Raw genomic sequence first — 24,984 nt, 5'->3', positions numbered from 1 at the left:
TCTTATTATAGTCTTTGTTTTGAAGTCTATTTTATATGATATGAGTATTTCTATGCCAGTTTTTCTTTCCTGTGTATTTCCTTTTCCTCACCTTAAATATTTTATTGCACCCCCTTCTGGTCTAAAATGTTTTTATTGAGAAATCAGGTGATAGTCTAATAGATCCTCCCTTGTATACAACTACCTGCTTCTCTCTTATGGCTTTTATGTTCTTCTTCTCATATATAAGCCTTGTCCTTTTAATTATGATGTGTTTTGTGTAAGCCTCTTTGGGTCCAACTTGTGGTGCTATCTGAGCTTCCTGTTCTTGTGTGTCTTTTTTCTTCACCAGATTAGGGAAGTTTTTAGTCATTATTTCTTCAAATAGTTTCTTTATCCCTGCTCACTCTCTTTTCCTTCTGGTATTCCCCAGGTGCAGATATTATTACATTTCATGTTGTCCAAAATATTTTTTAAGCTCTGCTCAGTTTTTAAAATTCTTTTTTTCTGTTTGTTGCTCTTCCTGGGTGTTTTTTCCTACCTTGTCTTGCACATCACTGATTCTATCCTATGTTTCATCTAATCTACTGTTCCAGTGTATTATTTTTTTCAGCTATGTCATCTTTTTGACTTGTTCTTTTTTATGGTTTCTATGTCTGTTTTCATGCTGTTGAGTATTCTTGTAATCGTTACTTGAAACCATCTGATAAATTGCTTTTCTCTATTTCATCAAGCTCTTTTCCTGGAGAATTATCTTTTTTTTTCATCTGGAGTCCTTTTCTTGGTCTTCCCATTTTGGCTGCTTTTTTCCCCTTAGTGACACCCCTTGGTGTTTTTTCCCCTTAGTTGTTAAACTGATCAGTGATATAACCTCAAGCTGTAATCAGCAGCCCAGCTTAAGCACCACAGGGTGAGACAGAATAATTCCAGGGTTGGTTCTATTGCTTCCCCTCAAGCTGATGCCACTTGGAGGGGAGATGTTTTTTGTGTTTTTTTTTTTCTTCCCCTGAGAATGATGGTTTCTGCATATGGGTAATGACTCAGCATAAGGACCCTGGAGATTGTTCCTTCATTTCTCTATCTTGAGTCACCAACCCCAAACTCTCCCCAAACATCCCTAGTTCACTCTGTGCTCCCTGTGCCAGAGCTCAGGGCAAGTGGCTGCTAACAAAATGTTGTGCATTGGCCCTTAAGAGGCTCTCTGAATCTCTGGCCAGCTCTCCCTGGCAGACAAAAACCCTGCTGCTTTTTTACAGCTGGATGTCATCTGGGTTCTTTTCTGGCTCTGGTGCTGTAGGATGGTGAGCCCAGCTTAGGATTTAGATGCCACACTTCTCAGGGGGAAACCCCAGCCACTGAGATATCCTTTTAGAACTTCAGTTATCACATGTGAGAGCCCAACTAGTCCTCTTGTACCTCCTCTGCCTTTCCTACTAGTCGCATTGCGGTGAAGTGTTTTCTTCTGTCTGTGGTTACAAGACTTCTCTCTAGCTAGTGTTCAGTTGATTATTCAGGATGATTTCTTTATAATTTAGTTGTAATTCCAGATTGGTCCTGGAAGAAGGTTAGTGTAGTTTCCACTTACTCCCCTACCATCTTGGGTGTCCCTTTTAAATTTTTTTGAGGAAAGTCCATATTGTTTTCCATAGTGACTGAATTAACCAATTTGCAACCCCACCAACAATACACAAGGGCTCTTTTTTCCACACCAGTCAGCACTTGTTGTTTGTTGATTTATTTATAAAGGTCACTCTGATATGTGTGAGGTGACATCTCATTTTCACTTTAATTTGCATTTCTCTGATGATTAGTGGTGTTGAACATCTTTTCATATGTCTAATGACATACTGAACATCTGTATGTTTTCTTTGGAAAAGTGTCTATTCAGATTCTCTGCCCATTTTTTATTCAGATTGTTTTTTTCTTGGTATTAAGTTGTATGAGCTCCTTATATATTTTGAATATTAACTCTTTATCAGATGTATAATTGGAAAATAAATTCTTCCATTCAGTAGGGTGCCTTTTTATTTTGTTGATGGTTTCCTTCGCAGTGCAAAATCTTTTTAGTTTGAGGTAGTTCCACTTGTTTTTCCTTTGTTCCCTTTGTTTGAGGAGACATATTAAAAAATATTACTAAGCAATGACAAGTTTACTGCTTGTTTTCTCTTAAGATTTTCATGGTCTCATATGTAAGTCATTATTTGATTTTGAGTTTATTTTTGTATATGCTATAAAAAGTGTTCTACTTCCATTTTTTACATGGATATGTTCAATTTTCCCAGTATCACTTATTGAAGAGACACTTTTTACTCTATTGTATATTCTTGCACACTTTGTCATGGATTAATTATATAGTCCATTGATTTTTGACAAGGGAGATAGGACAATTCAATAAATGGAACTTGGGAAACTGGATGTCTACATGCAAAAGAATTAAGTTGGATCCCCACCTTGTACTATATACATCAATATCCCTAATGTCTATACAAATACACCCTAACTAAAGGTTTGGACTTTTGTCTTCTTTTTTGGTGGCATTTCTGGAATACTTTAAACCTTTGTTTATCAGCAAGTATGAGCATTATTTGAAGAAATCTTGTTGACATGATGTGATAGACAGACACATTCATTAATACAATTCTTATGTCTAATTTTATATTCAGTATTTTATTCTAAAACAAATGTGCCCTGTTCTATCTGATTTCATTATTTTACAGAATGTAAGAGGTTATATTTCCTCTGGAGACCAATATTTCATTACTCCATAGTAATGAAATTTCTATGGAGTAGAAATTTCTATGGAGTATTTCATTACTCCATAGTAATGAAATATTACTATGTCACAGTTATAGATGATAAAAACAGGTTCAGAAATATGTAGTGCTCCCTTCATTCACATGATTTTTCAGAGGAACAGCAGGATTTATGTAATACAGATCTTTCTATTTACATTGCTGTGGTTGTTCATATTAAATACAGTTTTGTTCCTTATTACAAGTTTTACTTTCTATTCACCACATTAAAAAAACAAATGTGATAGCTAAAAGTATAAAAGTCATAGGAAAAAGTAGGTGTAAGTCTTTATCTTTAAGTCGGTGGTGGTTTCGTATATATGGCACCCAAATTAAAAGAAAACAAAGAAAATATAGATAAATTGGGTTTCATCAAAATAAAAAACCTTGAAATTTAAAGGACATTATCAAGAAAGTGAAAATAAACTAACATAATGGAAAAAATATTTTCAGTTCATCAATCTGATAAAGGTGTAACCAGAATATAAAAAACTGTTATAATTTAGCAATAAAAAAACAAGTAAGCTTAATTAAAACATAAGCAATACATTTGAATACGTATTTCACCAAAGAAGCATACAATTGGCCAATAAGCACATGAAAAGATGTTTAACATCTTTTGACATTAAAAAATGCAAATCAAAACTATAATGTAATAACCACCTAACACCCAATAGAAAGGTTAAAGTAAAACAGGCAGACAGGTGTTGGTGAGGTTGTGTAGAAGTTGGGAATGTAAATGTTGTAGCTGCTTCAGAAAATAGTTTGGTAGTTGTTTTTAATACTTAAACATAGAGTTACTATAAACAACCCAGTAATTCTACTCCTAAGTATATACCCAAGATAATCAAAAGCACATGTCCACCCAATAACTTGTACATGACTGTTCATAGCAGCATTATTCATAAGCTAAAAAGTGGAAACAATCCAAATGTCCATCAACTGATGAGGTAAACAAAATTGTATATCTATACATTAAAATAGTATGCATCTATAAAAAGAACTTAAGTGCTGATATATGCTACAACACAAATGAATAACATGCCGCATGAAAAAAAAAATCAGATACAAAAGGCGATTGTATTATTACATTTATGTAAAATGTTCAAAATAGGCAAATCCATAGAGACAGAAAATAGTGGTTGATTAGTGGTTGGCAGGTGGTTGTGGTACAGGAAAATAGAAAGTGACTGCTAATGGATACTGGACTTTTATTTTTTAGTAGGATGCAAATGTTCTAGAATTAGACAGTGATGACAGTTGTACAGCTTTTAGGATGTGCTAAAAACCAGTGAATTGTACTTTTTAAGAGGGTGAATTTTATATGTGTGAATTACATCTCAATTTAAGAAAATTCCAATCAAGAAGTTGTACAAAATACTTATTTAGTAATCTTCAAAACTGTCAAGGTCATTAAAAACAAGTCAAGTCTGAGAAACTGTCGCATTCAAGAAAAGCCTAAGGAAATCAGACTACCTAATGTAATTTAGTATCCTGGAAGGGGTCCTGGGTTAGCAAAATGACATTAGGGAAAAATCTGAGGAAATTTGAAAGTATGGACTTTAATTAATAATTAATAATAATATATCAATATTGGCTCATTAACTGTGAAAAATATACCATACTTTTATAAGATACCTTGTAATAGGGGAGATGAGATATGAGATATATGAGAATTCACCATACTATCCTCACAATAATTAAAACATGTTCTAAAATAAAAAGTTTATTAAGAAAAAAGAACATAAAAAATGTAATTAAGAACTTTGGATTATTAGACATGAACTCCTAGAAAGAAATATAATCTTGAGGTTCCTTCTATTTAATAACAAGATTCTTATACAGTTTGACCAGTTGAATTTGGGGCTCTAAGTGTCACCAGTCAGCCTGTAAGTCAGACCCAGGTTAATCCTATTTATGGACTACAAAGCAACAGGAAACACTGAGGAAAAATTGTTCCCTTTAATGGAAAGCCCCCTTTCAGACCCACCTCTCAGACTGCTGTATATGCAATCTAATTTGTTCTTTTGAATTTTTATCATATCTTGTAATGGTGATGCACTCCACTTGTGGCAGGTATTTGCTCAGTGCCTATTATGTCAGACATTTGGGAGAGACCAAGGAGTACACAGGCACAAATCACACATCCAAAAGCTAGCTAATTGCACACACAATTAAGTACAATTGTAATAATATGTGTGATGAGAAATGGCGCTTTAGGAGCTAATAACGAGATTTTACATCAGTTGGCAATTGGAAAAGGTTCTGGAGGAAGTATAGTTTAAGCTGAGAGGAAGGATAAGTAGGAGTACTTCAGGTGAAGGGGTGGGAAAGGCATTTTTCGTTGAGGGAATGCCTAAAGGGGACAAAAATTTGGGAGGAACTGAAAGAAAACTCCTGTAGCCCTGAGGTGTGGGAGTAGGTGCTGGGGTGGAGAGGTAGAAGGGGAGGGGTGGTGTAAAATTAAGGTGGGAAAGTAGGGAGGGGGTGTCATTAAGTAGTCCCTGAAAGCTTTTAAGCCATATGCTGTCTTGGTCAAGTACATAGAGGTATCCCTCACTTTTTGAAAGTTATGCCCCTTAGCTTTTATGAAGATATACATTAGTACCTGTTTTCACTAACCAAAAAAAATTTGAAGAGGATTTTCACTTTTATGTAAAATGGCAAAAAACAAAAATGGCATTCAGCGTTTGTTTACAGAGAGCCATTTTGGAGGCAGTGCACTCTGATCAGGGAGAGTGGCCCTGCCATCCCCTTCCCTTGGAGCTAGCTATACAGGATATCTCAGCATTGGCTGCCAGAACTTTGAACTGTATCTATGTGCATCTGTGCTTATCTAGATTTGTTTTGTGCATTAATTAGCAGTATATATGCTAAGTTATTAGAAAAGCCTGAGAGTTTGTAAGGGTGTGTATTAGTGTAAAATTGTATACAATTAAGTGTATTTGATATGATTTGGTAGGTTATTTTTTGGATTTGGGAATGCTCAAAATTTTTTCATATAAACGGTTGTAATGGTAATTGCTTATTCACTTTACACCATTTTGGGTAGTGGGGAAAACCTGTATTAAAAAGCCAATACTCTGAGTGTGGTATATAAAATGGATTGGGGGAGCAATAGCAAGTGTGGAGGCAATTAAGAGGTCAATACTAATGAGGGCTCAGACAGGGTGATTATGGTGAGGAGACGTAAAATGAATTCAGAGAAAATTAGGGGTGGAGTGAATAAAAATGTTTGTGAAGTGATAACATAATTTACAGATGCAGATACATAAATACACAGGCAGCTTTACTAAAAAAAATCAACACAAAGTATTTGTTAAAAAGCAAAAGACAAAAGACAGAACAGCAACTTAATAAACCCAAGGATAAATTAAAACCAAGGTCCCATCTGCAAAACAAAAGCACAAGTATAATTATGGAACGTCTGGTATATTTTTAAGCACAATTTATTCTTCAAAATAGACACCATACAGTTGGCCAATAGACATAGGAAAAGATTCTCAACATCACTAATCATCAGTGAAATGCAAATTAAAACCAAAATGAGATATCATCTCACACCTGTCAGAATGGATACCATGAACAAATAGTGGACAACAGTGCTGATGAGGATGTGGAGAGAGGGGAACACTCCTGCACCATTGGTGAGAATGCAGACTGGTGCAGCCACTGTGGAATGCAGTATGGAGATACCTCAAAAAATTAAAAAATGGATCTGCCTTTTGACCCAGCAGTTTCCCTTCTGGTAATATATCCAAAGGAATCCAAAACACTAATTCAAAAGAACATAAACATGCCTATGTTCATTGCAGTGTTATTTACAATTGCCAGGTTATGGAAGCAGCCCAAGTGTCCATCAATAGGTGAGTGGATAAAACAACTGTGGGACATTTACACAGTGAAATAGTACTTGGCCATAAAAAAGAAAATTTACCATAATTTTGGTCCACTCATTTACTAATAGGCCCTAAGGTTGCTTCCAACACTTGACTAATGTAAATTGTGCTGCTATGAATATTGAGGTGCATAGGTTCTTTTGACTTAGTGTTTCAGGATTCTTAGGGTAATTCTAGCAGTGGAATTCCCAGGTAAAAAGGCAGACACAATGGAATACTATGCAGCAGAAAGAAAAGAAGGAGCTCCTATCTTCGACAGCCATTGATAGATGTGGAGAGCATTACACTAAGTGAAATAAGCCAAACGATGAAAAGACAAATACCATATGATCTCACCTATAAGTAGATCCTAATCAACAAAACAAACAAGTGAGCAATATGTAACCAGAGACAGAGGGGAGAGGGGAGAGGATAAACAAGGGTAGGGAAAGGTGAAGGGTCATTAAGGAACATATATAAGGGACACATGGACAAAGTCAAAGGGGTAGAATCAAAGGTGGGGGGTGGGAATGAGTAGGGCAAAGGGAAATGATGGGGGGAAAATGGAAACAACTGTACTTGAACAACAATAAACAATTTAAAAAAGGAATTATATACCTGAAACCTATATAAGTTTATTAATCGATGGTACTTCAATAAATTCAATATAAAAAAAGAAATCCCAAAAACAAACAACAAAAAAGAAGAACATTTACCCTTTGTGACAGTATGGATGGACTTGGAGAACATTATGTGAAGTGAAATAAGCCAGGCAGAGAAAGATAAATACCATATGATTCATTCATTTGTGAGTTTATAGATCAAACTGAACTAACAAGGAAAATGAGACAGACCTCATAGATGGAGAACAGGATGGCAGCTAGTGTGGGAGGGGGAGGTAAAGAGTTGGAGGGACTGAGCAAAAAGGAAAAAGGACTCATGAACATGGACAACAATGTGGTGATTGCTGGGGGAAGGGGTATAGGAGGACTAAATGCTAATGGAAAAAATACAATAAAGATGAAATTTATTTTTTTAATTAAAACTTTTTTAAAAGTCATTTTATGTATTTATTTTTAGAGAGGGGAAGGGAAGGAGAAAGAGGGAGAGAGACATCAATGTGTGGTTGCCTCTCGCATGCCCTATGCTGGGGACCTGGCCTGCAACCCAGGCATGTGTCCTGACTGTGAATTGAACCAGTGACCTTTAGGTTCCCAGGCCAGTGCTCAAACCACTGAGCACACAAGCAAGGCCCAATAAAGATTAAATTTTAAAAAAGTATTTTTAAATAGTTAAATAAACCAAAAAACCAAAATAGATGTTATAGTGTTCTTCAAAAAAATTGGCTTGCTCTTTATCAAATTATATAAGATTTATCACATGATTTGTGTCTGTTTTACTTTGCCAGTGGTTGGAGAATAGTGATGTGTCTTATGAAGACAGCCTAATGAGAGTGCTGATTGAAAGGAACTCTCCGAGGCAGGCCTGGAAAATTGTCAATGCCCAGGGAGATGGATTCAGAATGCTGTTCTAGTGACAGTGTTCAGTAACAAGGCAGGCCAGCAGCAGGCTCAGCTGTGACTCCAAGACAGACTCATACTCACAGGGTCTACAATACACAGAGCTGCTGCCTGATTGCTTTACAAAGGTGCACTAGCAGAAGCAGCTTGGCTGTCTGATATTAGTATAGCCTTCACACAATCTTTAGACTGTATTTTACAAATTCATTTTCTAACAGACAGACATGCTTTATGGCATCTGGAGCACTTTAGTGAATGACTTGGTATGCACTGCTGACCAGACAGCACATTTCTAGATTAGATTAAAAGAGAAAAACAGCAAGTGGTAAATTCAGTGACAGGACTACATGGGCTACTTTGTCTCAGGGGGATCAGTACTATAAAGTACATTTGGAAGAGATGGCTCTAGGTGTTTGCTTTTATGACTGTGGCCATACACACACTGGGAATGTGCTGTGATCACATTGTAAACGTTATTCTTTAAAAAAAGATTTTATTTATTTATTTTAAAGAGGGGAAGGGAAGGAGAAAGAGAGAGAGAAACATCAATGTGTGGTTGCATCTCGTGTGGCCCCACTGGGGACCTGGCCCACAACCAGGCATGTGCCCTGACTGGAAGTTGAACCTGCAACCCTTTGGTTTGCAGCCCATGCTCAATCCACTGAGCTATGCCAGCCAGGGAAACATTATTCTTTAAAAAAAAATTATTCTCAGTATTAGAAAGAAATTGGAGAGAGTGTCAAGAATTGCCATGTACAAACCAATAGAATTGCCAATGGGCATTCTTATTATTTTCTGAGCATTTGTGAGCTTCAGGAGGTAGGTGCAACTTGTAAGAAACAGATGCTCAGAGACATTAACTGATGTTTATTGATTTTCTTCAAACTTTGTACATCCTGCATATTTTAGGTTCTTGGTGACATTGGGATAATTTGGAGAGGATATAGTGATGTTCACTGACAAAGAGCTATCTGAAAGACCAAAGAGTTCATACATAATTCCACATGGATCAAGTCTATCAGAGCTTTTCAAATTATGATCATATTTACCATTTAAGTTTTTTTCTAATTTTACTTTTAAGAATGAGGGAGGACAAAATGTTAATTATAGCTCAATTAAAAAGAAGAATGAAAAAGTATTAAAAACCATAGTAGTGTTAAACCTTAATTATAAATTATAAATTTGGCTGTCAGCAAATTTGCTCTCAATGAGAATAAAAATTAAAAATAAACATTCTGGAGAAACCAGGCATTAATTGACCCACAGTCACTTAATAATTACATTGTATCCTACACAATCTCCTGTTGTCTGCCTGGACCTTGTTGGGCTCTTGCCTTCATGTCCAGGGATGTCTCTAGCTGAGACTGACTAGTTACCAGCACCTGTCTACACTGACCCACAGAGATATTATGGGTCCTTCAGAATTAGAAGATGGGATACTGAGGCTTAGGCCAGCTAGCTAAAAAGGTCATGTGGTAATCATCAAGCCAAGGCAGCCATTTTGGTCAGGTGCAAAGAAGACAGTTGGTAAATGGGGAGAATTAAACTAACATGTCGAGAGGAAGAGTTGTGAATGAAGAGAAGGAAGAGAGTAACTACATAAGATTCTGATAGTTTCTGAGCCAAGGCTAGATAACTTATATTTAAATAATATAGTTTTTTTCTTGACCTAACCCAAATGAGGCTTAATCTTTACTGCAAAAGAGATATTATCCTTATCAGTGCCATCTGCCTGTGTGGTTGGTGAGCAGTTAAAATTGGCAGCAGGAGTGACAAATCTAACTGGCAATCAAGTATAGCTATGAAATTTGGTTTTAAATCAGGGAGTATTTTAATAATCACTACTTTTTGTTTTGGTCCTGGCTACGTTAGGGGAAGCCAACATTATTTTATACACCCAAGGCATACTTGCCTCTATATGTTTTGTCTCACCTTTGGTAGAGATTTCCTTAAAATACTATAACCATTATGGCTTACTCTTCTGCTTTCATAAAGCAAAACAACAGCTTCACAAAGCATACCTGTGTCCTCTGTGGTTTAATTGAAAAAAAAAAGGGGGGGGTTGTGAAATCTAATGAAGGCTGTGACCATGTGCCTGATGACTAAGATGGGATCTACGTAGGAGTTGAGTCAGTAATAACATGCTTTTTGCCACAGCTCAAGTTGCCTGCAAACCCCCGTGTTTTTTAACAAATATTATTTTGAATGTCAAAGTGCACAGAACTGTTCTCTAGGATTGGGCTAAATTTGACTCTGTGGGAGAATAAACCTAAAATTCTAAATGTGGTGATCCCAACAGAGTATGTGATACACAACCAATTTTTCACCGTTCCAGTCGGTTGTTCAAATCTCATACAGAAATGAAAGATGACAAACAGTGTTGACTTGCCCCAAACATAAGGTAGCAATTTAGGTTTTATTTTGAATGGCATTAGAGTCCTGGGTAAGCCAAAATTGTCACTTATGAAGGAGCCTGGAGAGTGGCAGAAGACAGGAGTTAGGTGGCCCTCTGATGAAGAAAAGGGAGTGGAGGAGTGAGGCCTCATGGGCTTCAGTGAAGTTCTGAAAATGTGACTTTGTGATAAACTAAAGGCAAACTCTTAAGTCTGTGTCTTATCATGATTCTGTAGATGATAGATATAAAGGAAATTCTGGGTATTGTGATTTGGAGTAGCAGTTTCTTTCTTTAATGTGCAGATGATTGAGTAAACTTGAATTTTAAAACATTATAAGATGACTGTAGTGTTTAAACACTGACCCCAGTTTCAGCAGTGGCCTAGTCAGGTTGGCCTGGGAGAAGAGGGGCTCAGGCAGCCACTTATAAGAAGTAGTCAGAAGGATTTCTCCTAGCTCTTCTTGGGCATACACAATGGGCTTTTGCCTTATGCCAAGCCCAAGTGTTGTGTGAACACTTCTCTCCTGAAATATTCCTTTAAGCAATTTACACTTGGTTCAAGTTTATGCTTGTGATGCAAGGTTATTCTCTTGGTTTGAGAGAATGTACAGTGTATTCATTCAATAAATATTTGAATGAATATTATATATACTACATCTCAAGTATTGTGTAGATGGCTGAGAACACAGCAGAGAATAAAACAAGTATCTGTTCTCATGGAGCTACTTACTAGTGCAGAAGAGCCTGAGTTCAAATCCTAACTCCATTAGTTATTAGCTTATTAGCATATTGAGTTACTTAACTTTGAATACATTAACCTTTCCATGCCATTGATTTCTATGTTTATAAAATGAGATGACAAAATTGTACCTCATAACTTGTTTTGAAGATTAAAAGAGGCAGTACATGTATAGAACTTACAACAGTGGATGCACTATAGTAAGAATTAAATATTAATAATTGCATATTAAGTGAGCTTTAACTGGTGTCCAAGGACAAGGAACAGCAAGAAAACATTTATGGTTCTTGTTATATAGAGCAAGAGTTTAAGTGGGGCCTTTGCTGAATATGTCTACTGGGTGTGGAATTCAAAACTTATGAAAAGCAAAGGAACTCAGAAACCCTCATTTTAGCAACATTTAGCTTTTGAAACAGAAGCCTAAGTGGAAAGGTACTATACCAATTGATTGACTATTTTTCCTATAGGTCTTTAGCATCACATTTAGAGTCAAGGTATCCTGCTTAGAATTAGCAGGTAGTATTTAAAACATGGGGTCCTTAGGGAAGAACATGCTTCCCCAGAGGAAGACTTACTATGTGTATTTCCTGATGGGGCTGCCTGGCATTTTGAAACTTGATACTGCACTTCTGCTTTGTGTGGGTGAGAGTGATTTGGTAAATCAGTTTTATATAATCTTCAGAATCCTGTGATTTCTTATCTTGGTGTTAATGTAAATCAGGCTGTCTGAGCTGACAGGTCACTCTATTGCCTCCTAGCTTAATTTCTTTATGTACAAAACAGAGAAAGCTGAATGAGTAACCTCTGGTTAAGTAGTAGGACCATACAGAGCAGTTCTATACTAGTGTATGCTCACATGGCTAGGGTACCTGCAATACTGTGTTGTAGACATCAAAACACACATATATTGATTCCAGATATGTGGGGTATCAACACTGATGATGAGCAATGTCAAGTCTGTTATGTTTATAGAATAGTACTCTTTAAATATAAAGCCATTTGTTCATCCCAGATGTTTCTAGTTGTATGGATTGCTCCCTTAAAATTTCCTAACATATGGTTTTGGAAAAATGGGTGCATGGTATTTGGAGCAAAAGTCTTTTGCAACAAGGATTGTGTTGCTGATGAGAATGTTATATTGGGTCTCATGACAATTCATTTATTGCTTTCTTGACCCTGTGTGATCCAGGGAGTGTCAAAACTACATGGTGCTTCTGAGCTCTACAAGTTTTGCAGTTAAGTCTCTGATTTAGCTCACAGATGTTAAAACACAGGCATAACCAGATAATTCTCCAGTGAGAACACAGATGCAAAATTGAAAAGTGCATTTATACCAGCTTGGGGAATTATTATATTGATGTTCCAAATTTTCTCTACTGATATCCCCTTACATTTTTTTTGGTAGCCTAATGTGGTTTAGATTAGATGAAACTGAGTCTCTTTTATTCTGGTTGGTTCAATATCCAATCTACTCTTATATTTGGTTTGGCCAAAAGGTTCACTTGTTTTTTTTTTCTGTAAGATGGTGTTAGTGGTGCTTAGTTGTCTTTAACTTCATTTGAAACAACTTTGCTAGGTTGTATTGTGACATTTGTCATATCAGCTTACATTAAAAAACATAAAATTGGTGAATTTTTTGTAATATCCATTTTAATATTAAAGATGGAAGAAAATGTGCAACATTTTTGGCATATTGTGCTTTATTATTTAAATAAAGCTAAAAATACAGCTCGAACACACACAAGAAGATTTGGCAGTATAGAGAAGGTGCTGTAACTTACTGAATGTGTCAAAAGCATTTGAGAAGTTTTGTGCTGGAGATTTCTCACTGGAACATGCTCCAAAGTCAGGTAAACCAGTTGAAGTTAATAGCAATCAAATTGAGACATTAATTGAGAACATCAACATTATACCATGCAGGAGATAGCTGACACAATCAAATATCCAGATCAATAAAGTTATTGGTTGAAAATGAAAAATGTGTCTTTTATTTATATCAAAAAATATGGACTTTTTGGCCAACCCCAATAAAAATGTGAGGATCTGGAGCTCCAGAAGCAATGGGAATGTCAGCAATAATGGGCTCAAGTCTCTTTAGTGGCCAGCACAGCTCTGACTGAGCAACTTTTGGCTCTGAAGAGAAAAACAGAGATCTTTGATTTGTAAATAACTATCCTTGGTGCTCACCCAGTCATCTTATGGACTAGGAAATATGAGGCATAGTGACTTTCTTTGGGTCATAGGTTGGACTTTCAGAACCAGTACTAGAACTAGGCCTTCTAATTCCCACTTGAGTTCTTTTTATATTGGGTCCTGCATCCTCTGCCTGTCCTTTAGATCCCATGTCAGGTGTCCCCATGAAATTGGTGTTACACATTGAGGTGGGATCAAGGTCTCTGGCTGTGCCCTATGTTGGGAATGCCTCACCTCAATCCATTTCCTTTTGGGAAATGATAGCCATACAGTTAGATTTTTGATTATAGAGATAGTTCAAATCTTTGAGTTGATAAATAAAGAAAACTGAAGCTCAAACAGAGGAGATGACTTGCTGAACTTCCATAATTATTCAAGAAAACAGTCAAATACTTATCAGGCACTTTTGATTGGCCAGGCCTAACCTGTTGAAGATTTGAGTTAGAATAAAACAGATATAGTCCTTACCCTGGAAGAACTTACTGTTCAGTAATAAGGCAGAGAGCAAAAAGAGACAAATGGGTAGAATTTTATGAAGGGGATGTGCAGAGTCCAGTTGGAGAATTAAACCTGATCTTACAGAATGTTAGTGGAGTTAAAAGCTAGGGAAAGACTCATTTACTACAGCACTACAGAGCCCATTGTCATTAAAAGGCTAATAAAAGAACATATGAACAACTCTATATCCATACATTTGATAACATAGATGACATGTATCAAATCTTTGAAAGACACAATCTGTCAAAACTCATACAAGAAGAAATATGTGTAGACTACTTGAACAGGCCTATATCTATCCATTAAAGAAATTACATCAATAATTAATAACCTTCCAAAACACAAAGCACCAGGCCCAGATGGGATTACTGGTGGTTTCTACTAAACATTAAAGGAGAAATAATTCCAATTCTCTACAATCTCATTCAGAGGACAGAAGTAGAGATACTACTTCCTAACTTATTCTAGAGGCCAGCATTAACCTAATATCAAAAACTAGCCAAAGTCATTACAAGAAAAGAAAACCATAGGTCAAAATATTAGCAAGCCAAATCTAAAGAGTATAAAGAGAATTATATACCATGACCAAGTGGGATTTCTTTCTGGTGTTTAAGACTGGTTCAACATTTGAAAATAAATTAATGTAATCCATCAATATTGAAAGAAAGAACCTAGTCAAAGGACAGACATTACCCTACTTCAAGACTTACTATAAAGCTACAGTTATCAAGACAGTGTGGTATTGGCAAATGAACAGACAAATAGATTAATGGAACAGAGCAGAGAACCCAGAAATACAGCAACATAAATATAGTCAACTGATCTTTGACAAAGGAGTAAAGGCAATACAATAGAATAAAGAGAGCCCTTTCAACAAATGGTACTGGTACAACAGGATATTCACATGCAAAAAAAAAAATGAATTTATACATAGTTCTTAAACTTTTAAAAAAATTAACTCAAAATATATCATAGATCTAAATGTAAAATACAAACTATAAAAATTTTAGAAGATAACGTAAGAGAAAATTTAGATACTCTTGGGTTTGGTAGTAGCTTTTTAGATATAACAACAAAGTTCAAGACTTCTGCCCATTTTTTAATGGGATTGTTTGTCTTCCTGGAGTGGAGTCGTGTGAGTTCTTTATATATTTTGGAGATTAAACCCTTGTCTGAGGTATCATTGGCAAATATGTTTTCCCATATAGTTGGTTCTCTTTTTAATTTAAGGCTGTTTTCTTTAGCTATGCAGAAGCTTTTTAATTTGATGAGGTCCATCTTGTTTATACTTTCCTTTATGTCTTTTGCTTTAGGGGACATATCTGTGAAGATGTTGCTGTGTGGAATGTCTAAGATTTTCCTGCCAATGTCTTCCTCTAGGACTTTAATAGTGTCACAACTTATATTTAAATCTTTTATCCACCTTGAATTTATTTTTGTGCGTAGTGTAAGTTGATGATCAAGTTTCATTTTTCTTTTTGCATGTAGCTGTCCAGATCTCCCAATGCCATTTCTTTTTTTCTAAATTGTTGTTCAAGTACAGTTGACAACAAATTTTATTCCCAGCCCAGCCCAGCCCAGCCCCCAGCCCTCCCCACCTCCCTCCTGTTTCCATCCCCCCTTGTTTTTGTCCATGTGTCCTTTATACTTGTTCCTATAAACCTTTCCCCTTTTAGACTGAAATTGCCTACCCTCTCCCCTCTGGTCATTGTCAGCCTGTTCTCTATTTCAGGGTCTTTGTTTACATTTTACTTGTTTGTTTGTTTTATTGGTTTCAAGATGGTTTAAAGATGGGCCAAACACCTTAATAGACACCTTACCAAAGATAAACAGATACCAAATAAGCATATAAAATGATGGTCCACATTATAAGTCATCAGAGAAATGCAAATTAAAACAAGTACAATTACATACTCATTAGAATGGCCAATGTCCAAAACAATGGCAACACCAAATGCTGATTGATGAGAATGTGGAGTCATAGAAACTTTCAATCACTGCTGGTGTGAATGAAAAATTGGCCAACCACTTTGGAAAACAGTCTGACAGTTTCTTCCAAAACAAAACATACTCTCACCCTACAATCCAGCAGTCATGCATCTTAGTATTCGCTCAAAGGAATTGAAAATTGATGTCCACACAGAAAACTGAACATTGATGTTTATGGTAGCTTTATTCTTTTTTAAAAAATGTATAGTTGTTCAAGTATAGTTTTCTCCACTTTCTCCCTACTGCTCTCCCCCACACCACCTATGCCCACCTCCCAATTCCCACCCTTAATCCTACCCCATTACCGTTTTCCATGGGTTCATTATACATGTTCCTTAATGACCTTTCCCCTTCTTCCCTGTTATCTCTGTACCCCCTCCCATCTGGTTATTGTCAGTTTGTTCTTCACTTCAATGTTGATGGTTATCTTTCGCTTGCCTCTTTGTTTTGTTGATTAGGTTCCACTTATAGGTGAGATTATATGGTATTTGTCTTTCACCATTTGGCTTATTTCACTTAGCATAATGTTTTCAAGTTCCATCCATGCTCTTCTGAAGGTTAGGAGTTCTTTCTTTCTGCTGTGTAGTATTCCATTGTATAAGTGTACCACAAGTTTTTTATCTAAAATTTTAATGGGCAGCTAGGCTGCTTCCAGCACTTGGCTATTATAAATTGTGCTTCTATGAACATTGGGGTGCATAGGTTCTTTTGCATTGGTGTTTTTTAGGATTCTTAGGGTATAATCTCAGCAATGGAATTGCCGGGTCAAAAGGCATTTCCATTTTTTTTTGAGGAAATTCCATACTGTTTTCCACAGTGGCTGCACCAGTCTGTGTTCCCACCAACAATGTATTAGGGTTCCCTTTTCTCTACTACCTTACCAGCACTTATTGTTTATTGATTTGTTTATGTTGGCCATTCTGATGGGTGTGAGGTGGTATCTCATTGTGGTTTTAATTTGCAGATCTCTGATGGCTGGTGATGCTGAGCATCCTTTAATAAGTCTCTGGGCCTTCTGTATGTCCTTCTTAGAGAAGTGACTGTTCAGGTCCTCTGCTCACTTTTTAATTGGGTTGTTTGTCATCTTGGAGTGGAGCCATGTGAGTTCTTTATATAATCCAAGATATCATTGGCAAATATATTTTCCATATGGTTGGTTCCCTTTATTTTTGCTGATGTTTTCTTTAGCCATGAAGAAGCTTTTTATTTTGATGAAATTCCATATGTTTATTCTTTCCTTTATGTCCCTTGTTCTTGGAGACATATCAGTGAAAACATTACTGTGTTGAATAGCTGAGATTTTCCTGCCTATGGTCTCCTCTAGGACTTTTATGTCATTGAAAATTATGTTTAAATATTTTATCCATCTTGAGTTTATTTTTGTGTATGGTGTAAGGTGGTGTTCGAGTTTCATTTCTATAAACACAGCTGTCCAGATCTTCTAAAAGCATTTGTTGAAAAGGCTATTTTTACTCTATTTTATGTTCCTGCCCCCTCCTTTGAATATTAATTGACCAAAGAGGCATTGGTGTATTTCTGGGTTCTCTGGTCTGTTTCATTGATCTATGTACATGTTCTTATGCCAGTATAAGACTGTTTTGATTATAGTTTGTCATATAGTTTGATATCAGGTATTGTGACATCTCCTACTTTGTTCATTTTTCTCAAAATTGCTGAAGGTATTTGGAGACATTTATGGTTCCATATAATTTTTTGCAATGTTTGCTGTATATCTGTGAAATACATCATTAGTACTTAATAGGGATTGTGTTGAATCTATAAATTGCTTTAGGTATTATGGGTATTTTGATAATGTTAATCCTCCAGTTCATGAAAATGGTACATACTTCCATTTGGTGTCTTCCTTAATTTCTTTCTTCAGTGTCATATCATTTTCTAAGCATAAGTCTACATCCTTATGCCTAGGTTTATTCCTAGCTATATCATTTTTCTTATTGCTGTAGCAAATGGGATTTTTCCCTAATTTTTTAAAACTTTTTTTATTCCTGTTGAAGTACATTTTTCTGCCTTTTCCTCCCATCACTCCCCACTACCCCAGCCCTGCCCGCCTCTCTCCCCTGTTTCCACCCTCCCTTGTTATTGTCCATATGCCCTTTATAAGTGTTACTGTAAACCTTTACTCTTTTGCCCATTACCCCCTCTCCTCTCCCCTCTGGTTGCTGTCAGCCTGTTCTCAATTTCAATGTCTTTAGTTATACTTTGCTTGCTTGTTATTTTGTTGATCAGATTCCTGTTAATGGTGAGATGATATGGTACTTGTATTTCACTGCCTGGCTTATTTCACTTAGCATAATGCTCTCCAGTTCTATCCATGCTGTCTCAAAGGGTAGGAGTTCCTTCTTTTTTTCTGCTGAATAGAATTCCATTGTGTAAATGTACCATACTTTTTTGATCCATTCATTTACTGATGGACACTTAGGTTGCTTCCAGCACTTGACTATTGTAAATTGTTCTGCTATGAACATTGGAGTGCATAGGTTCTTTTGGATTGGTGTTTCAGGGCTCTTAGGGTATAATCCTAGCAGTGGAATTACCACGAATAAAGGCAGTTCCATTTTTAGTTTTCTGAGGAAATTCCATACTCTTTTCCATAGTGGTTGCACCAGTCTGCAGTCCCACCAACAGTGCATTAGGGTTCCTTTTTCTCCACAACCCTTCCAACATTTGTTGTTTGTTGCTGTGTTTATGATGGCCATTCTGACCGGTGTGAAGTGGTATTGTATTATGCTTTTAATTTGCATCTCTCTCTTGGCTAGCAACACTAAGCATCTTTTCATATGTCTCTGGACCCTCCGTATGTCCTCCTTGGAAAAGTGTCTGTTCAAGTCTCTCCCCCCCTTTCTTTAATTGGGTTGTTTGTCTTCTTAGAGTGGAGTCATATGAGTTCTTTGTATACTTTGAAGATCAGCCCCTTGTGTGAGATATTATTAGCAAGTGTGTTTTTCAATGCAGTTGGTTCACTTTTCATTTTAATGCTGTTTTCTTTAGCCAAGCAGTAGCTTTTTATTTTGATGAGATCCCATTTGTTTATTCTTTCCTTTATGTCTCTTGCTCTAGAGGACATATCAGTGAAAATACTGCTGGGTGGAATATCTGAGATTTTGCTGGTTATGTTCTCCTCTAGCACTTTAATGGTGTCATGGCTTATATTTAATTTTTTTATCCACTTTGAGTTTATTTTTGTGAATGGTGTAAGTTGGTGATCGAGTTTCTATTTTTTTTATTATTGCATGTAGCTGTCCAGCTTTCCCAACACCATTTGTTGAAGAGGTTATTTTGCTGCATTTTATGCTTCTGACCCTTTTGTCAAATATTAATTGACTGTAGAAACTTGGGTTTGTTTCAGGGCTCTCAGTTCTGTTCCATTGGTTTATGTGTCTGTTTTTATGCCAGTGCCATGCTGTTTTGTTTATAGTGGCCTTGTAATACTGTTTCAAAACAGATATTGTGATTCCTCCTATATTGCTCTTCTTTCTCAAAATTGCAGCTATTCAGGTCATTTATGGTTCCATATAAATTTTTGAAGTGTTTGTTCTATATGTGTGAAATATATCATTGACACTTTAATAGGTATTGCATTGAATGTATAAATTGCTTAGGGTAATGAAGACATTTTGATGATGTTAATTCTTCCAATCCATGAACACGCTGTATGTTTCCATTTGTTTGTGTCTTCCTTAATTTGTTTCTTAAGAGTTGTGTAGTTTTCTGAGTACAGGTGTTATACCTCCTTGGTTAGGCTTATTCCTACGTATTTCATTTTTCCTTTGCTACATCAGATGGGTTATTTTTCCTGATTTCTGTTTCTGATATTTTATTGTTGTTATACAAAAATGCCTTTGATTTCTGAATATTGACTTTGTATCCCTCTGTTTTGCCAAATTCATTTATTAGGTTGAGCAGTTTTTTTTTTTTTTTTTTTTGGTAGGGTCTATAGGATTTTCTATGTACACCATCATATCATTTGCAAACAATGACAGTTTTCTTTCCTCTTTTACAATCTGGATGCCTTTTATTTCCTTTCCTTGTGTGATTGCTGTGGCTAGGACTTCCAATACTATGTTGAATAGAAGTGGTGAAATTGGACAACTTTGTGTTGTTCTTGATCTTAGTGGAAAAGATTTTAGTTTTTGCTCATTGAGTTGATATTGGCTGTAGGTTTCTCATATATGTCCTTTATTATGTGGAAGAATTCTGCCTTTCTTCCCACTTTGCTGAGTGTTTTTATCATAAATGGGTGCTGTACCTTATTAAATGCTTTTCTGCATCTATTTCTATGACTGTGTAATTTTTGTCTTTGCTTTTGTTTATGTGATGTATTACATTTATTGATTTGTGAATATTGAACCATCCTTGCATCCCTGGGGTGAATTCCAGTTGGTCATGGTGTATGATCTTTTTAATGTATTGCTGGATGCAATTTGCCAATATTTTGTTTAGGAATTTAGTGTCTATGTTCATGCACACTATTGTCCTGAAGTTTTCTTTCTTTGTTGTTTCTTTATCTGGTTTGGGGATTAGGATGATTTCTGGCTTCATATAAAGAGTTTTGGAGTGTCCTATTTTCTTGGATTTTTTTAATAGCCTGTGAAGGATAGGAGTTAGCTCTTCCTGAAATGCTTTGTAGAATTCTCCTGTGAAACCATCAGGTCCAGGGCTTTTGTGTGTCAAGAGTTTTTTGACTACTGCTTTAATTTCATCTTCTGTTAGTGGTCTGTTCAGGTGTTCTGCTTCTTTTTCATTGAGTTTTGGAAGATTATATTTTCTGTAAACTTGTCCATTTCACCAAGGTTTTCAAATTTCATGACATAAACTTCTTCATAGTAATTTCTTCCAATCCTTTGTATTTCTGTGGTATCTGTTGTAATCTCGCCTCTTTCATTTCTGATTGTGTTTGTTTGGGTACTCTCTTTTTTTCTTGGTGAGTCTGTTTAAAAACTTGTTGATTTTGTTTATCTTTTCAAAGAAGCAGCTCCTGGATTTATTGATTCTTAGAAGTGTGCTTTTAGTCTCTATGCCATTTAATTTTACTCTGATCATGGTTATTTCCTTCTTGTACTTGCTCTGGGCTGTCTTTATTTTTCTTCCAGTTCTTTACGGTGTAGGGTTAGTTTGTTTATTTTAAATGTTTCTATTTTTGTTTAGATAGGCCTGTATGGCTATGAACTTCCCTCTCAGGACTGCCTTCACTGTGTCCCAGTGAAGTTTTGGGTTGTTATGAGTTCATTTTCATTTGTTTCCAGAAACTTTTTGATTTCTTCTCTAATCTCATTCTTGACCCATTCATTGTTTAATAGCATGCTATTCAATCTCCTTGAGTTTGAGTGTTTTCAGTTTATTTCCTTGCTGTTGGTTTCTAATTTTAGTCTCTTGTGGCCAGAGAAAATGCTTGACATGATTTCAATATTCTTGAATTTGCTGAGGCTTGTTTTGTGTCCTATCATGTGGATTATGTTTGAAAATGTTGCATGTGCATTTGAAAAGAATGTGTATTTTACTTCTTTGGGGTAAAAGGCTCTATATATATCAGTTAAGTCCAGTTGATCTAGGGCATTGTGCAATGTCACAATATCTTTGTTGACATTTTGTTTGGAAGATCTATCTATTTTTGACAGTGTAGTATTGAAATCCCATACTGTAATTGTGTTGTTGTCAGCATCTTTCTTGAAGTCCTCCAAGATTTTCCTAATATATTTGGGTGCTTCTATGTTGGTTGCTTATATATTTACAATACTTATGTCTTCTTTATGGATTCTTCCCTTGAGCATTACTGAGGTTTCTCCTGGGTCTTTTCTTATGGCCCTTGTTTTGAAGTATATTTTGTCTGATATTTGTATTGCTGCCCCGGCTTTTCTTCCTGTCCATTTGCTTGGAATATTTGTTTCCACCTCTTCATTTCAATCTAAGTAGGTTTTTTTTTCTTTCTTTTTCTGAGGTGGCTCTCTTGTAGGCAGCATATGTGTGGGTCATGTTTTCTTATCCATTCAGCTATTCTATGTCTTTTGATTGGACCACTTAATCCATTTATGTTTAAGGTTATTATTGATAGGTACTTATTCATTGCCATTTTTTTATGCCTGTGTTCCTCATTTTCTCACTCTTTTCCTTCCTTTTCTTAAAGCAGTCCCTTTAGCATCTCTTGCAGAGCTCCTTTGGTGGAAGTGTATTCTTTTAGACTTCTTTTGTCTGGGAAGCACCTTATTTGGACTTCCATTTTAGTTGAGAGCCTTGTTTAGTAGAGTAATCTTGGCTGCAGGCCTCTAGTTTTCATTACTTGGAATATTTCTTGCCATTCTTTTCTGGTGTGGAGCATTTCCACTGAGAAGTCAGCTGCTAGCTTTATTAGGGCTCCCTTGTATGTTACTTCCTGTTTCTCCCTTGCTGCATTTAAGATTCTCTCTTTGTTTGGGAACTTTGCCATTTTAATTATGATGTGTCTTCAAGTGGGCCTCTTTGTGTTCCTGTTAATTGGGACCCTCTCTGCTTCCTGTATTTGTGTGACTTTTTCTTTCATCAAATTGGGGAAGTTTTCCATTATTACATTTTCAAACAGTTTTCTTATCCCTTGCTCTCTTTTCCTTCTGGTATCCTTATTATATGGGTATTGTTATGTTTCATGTTGTCTTGGAGCTCCGTTACCACCTGTTCTTTCTTTCTGAGTCTTTTTTTCTTGCTCTATCTGGGTGTTTTTTTCTACCTTGTCCTTCAACTCGCTGATTTGACCCTCTATTCCATTTCACCTGCTTATAATTCCTTCTAATGTGCTTTTTTATTTCTGAGATTTTATTTTTTAATTTTCCCTGGCTTTGTTTATACTTTCTTAATTTTTTTAAATTTTATTTTAATCATTGTTCAAGTACAGTATTCTGCCTTTTACTCCCATTCCAGCCTACCAACCCATCCTTCCCCATTTCCCTCCCATTACCAGCTACCCTAGTCTTTGTCCATGTGTCCTTTAAATTTGTTCCTGTAAACCTTTTCCATTCTCCCCTGAAATTCCCTCTTCTCTCCCCTCTGGTCACTGTGAGCTTGTCCTCTATATCAGTGTCTTTGACTATATTTTGCTTGTTTCTTTGTTTTGTTGTTTAGGTTCCTGTTCAAGGTGAGACCATATGGTATTTCACTCACTGCCTTATTTCGCTTAGCCTAATGCTTTCCAGCTCCATTCACACTGTCTCAGAGGGTAGGAGCTCCTTCTTTCTTTCTGCTGCAAAGAATTCCATTGTGTCAATGTACCGTAGTTTTATGATCCATTCATTTACTGATGGGCATCTAGGTTGCTTCCAGCACTTAGCTATTGCAAATTGTGCTGCTATTAACATCGGGGTGCATAGGTTCTTTTGTATTGGTGTTTCAGGGTTCTTAGAATATAGTCCCAGCAGTGGAATTGCTGGGTCAAAAGGCAGATCCATTTTTAGGTTTCTCAGGAAGTTCCATACTGCTTTCCATAGTGGTTGTATCAGTCTGCAGTCCCACCAACAGTGCACTAGAGTTCCCTATTCTACACAACCTCTCCAACACTTGTTGTTTGTTGCTTTGTTTATGATGGCCATTCTGACTGGTGTGAAGTGGTATCTCACTGTGGTTTTAATTTGCATCTCTCTGATAGTTAGTGATATTGAACATCTTTTCATGTGTCTCTGGATCCTCTGTATGTTCTTGGAGAAGTGTCTGTTTAACTCCTTTGCCTATTTTTTAATTGGGTTGCTTGTCTTCTTAGAGTGTAGTCGTGGAAGTTCTTTATATATTTTGGAGATTTAACCCTTGCCTGAGGTATTGGCAAATATGTTTTCCTAAACAGTTCATTTTCTCTCTTTTTTTTTGACACTGTTTTCTTTAGCTGCACAGAAGCTTTTTATTTTGATGAGATCCCATTTGTTTATTCTTTCCTTTATGTCCGTTGCTCTAGGGGACATGTCAGTAAAAATATTTCTGTGTGAAATATCTGAGATTTTCCTATCTACATTATTCTCTAGGACTTTAATGGTGTCACGGTTTATATTTAAGTCTTTTATCCACCTTGAATTTATTTTTATGTAAGGTGTAAGTTGGTGCTCGAGTTTCATTTTTTTTGCACGTGGCTGTCCAGTTCTCCCAACACCACTTGTTGAAGAGGATATTTTTACTCCATTTTATGTTGCTGCTCCCTGTGACAAATATTAATTGTCTGTAGATACTTGGGTTTATTTCTGGGCTCTCTGTTCTGTTCCATTGGTCCATGTGCCTGTTTTTATGCCAGTACCAGGCTGTTGTGATTACAATGGCCTTGTAGTGTGGTTTAGTGTCAGGTATTGTGATCCCTCCTACTTTATTCTTCTTTCTCAAAATTGCAGCTGCTATTCGGGGTCATTTATGGTTCCATATAAATTTTGAAGTGTTTGTTGTATGTCTGAGAAATAAGCCATCAGTACTTTAATAGGTATTACATTGAATGTGTAAATTGCTTTGGGTAATATGGACATTTTGATGATATTAATTCTTCCAATCCATGAACACGGTTTTTTTTTTTTTTTTTTTTTCCGTTTGTTTGTGTCTTCCTTGATTTCTTTCCTCAGTGTTATGTAGCTTTCTGAATACAGGTCTTTTACCTCTTTGGTTAGGTTTATTCCTAGGTATTCTATTTTTCTTTTTGCTATTTCAAATGGGATTTTTTCTTGATTTCTGCTTTTGCTGTTTCATTGTTGGTGTACAGAAATGCCTTTGATTTCTGGATATTGACTTTGTATCCCGCTGTTTTGCCAAATTCATTTATTAGGTCAAGCAGCTTTTTGCCCGAGTCTATAGGATTCTCTATGTACACTATCATGTCATCTGCAAACAGTGACAGTTTTGTTTCCTCCTTTCTAATTTGGATGCTTTTTATTATTTTTTCTTGTCTGATCGCTGTGGCAAAAACTTCCAATACTATATTGAATAGAAGTGGTGAAAGTAGACAGCCTTGTCTTGTTCCTGATCTTAGTAGAAAAGATTTTAATTTTAG

The 24,984-nt window shown here is 36.2% G+C and overlaps 1 long non-coding RNA gene across 1 annotated transcript; it reads left to right on the top strand.

Moving 5' to 3' along the window:
* The first annotated feature begins 1,356 nt into the window (after positions 1-1,356).
* LOC118497259 lies at positions 1,357-24,984 on the top strand. Its single transcript, XR_004899781.1, has 3 exons — positions 1,357-1,580; positions 14,970-14,977; positions 24,972-24,984. It is a non-coding gene; the product is annotated as an uncharacterized LOC118497259 (long non-coding RNA).

Source organism: Phyllostomus discolor, chromosome 11 (genome assembly GCF_004126475.2).
Source record: "Phyllostomus discolor isolate MPI-MPIP mPhyDis1 chromosome 11, mPhyDis1.pri.v3, whole genome shotgun sequence".
In the NCBI taxonomy this organism is placed as follows: Eukaryota; Metazoa; Chordata; class Mammalia; order Chiroptera; family Phyllostomidae; genus Phyllostomus; species Phyllostomus discolor.
The sequence above is the reverse complement of the archived record's forward strand: the minus strand, read 5'-3'. Positions and strand labels throughout refer to the sequence as shown.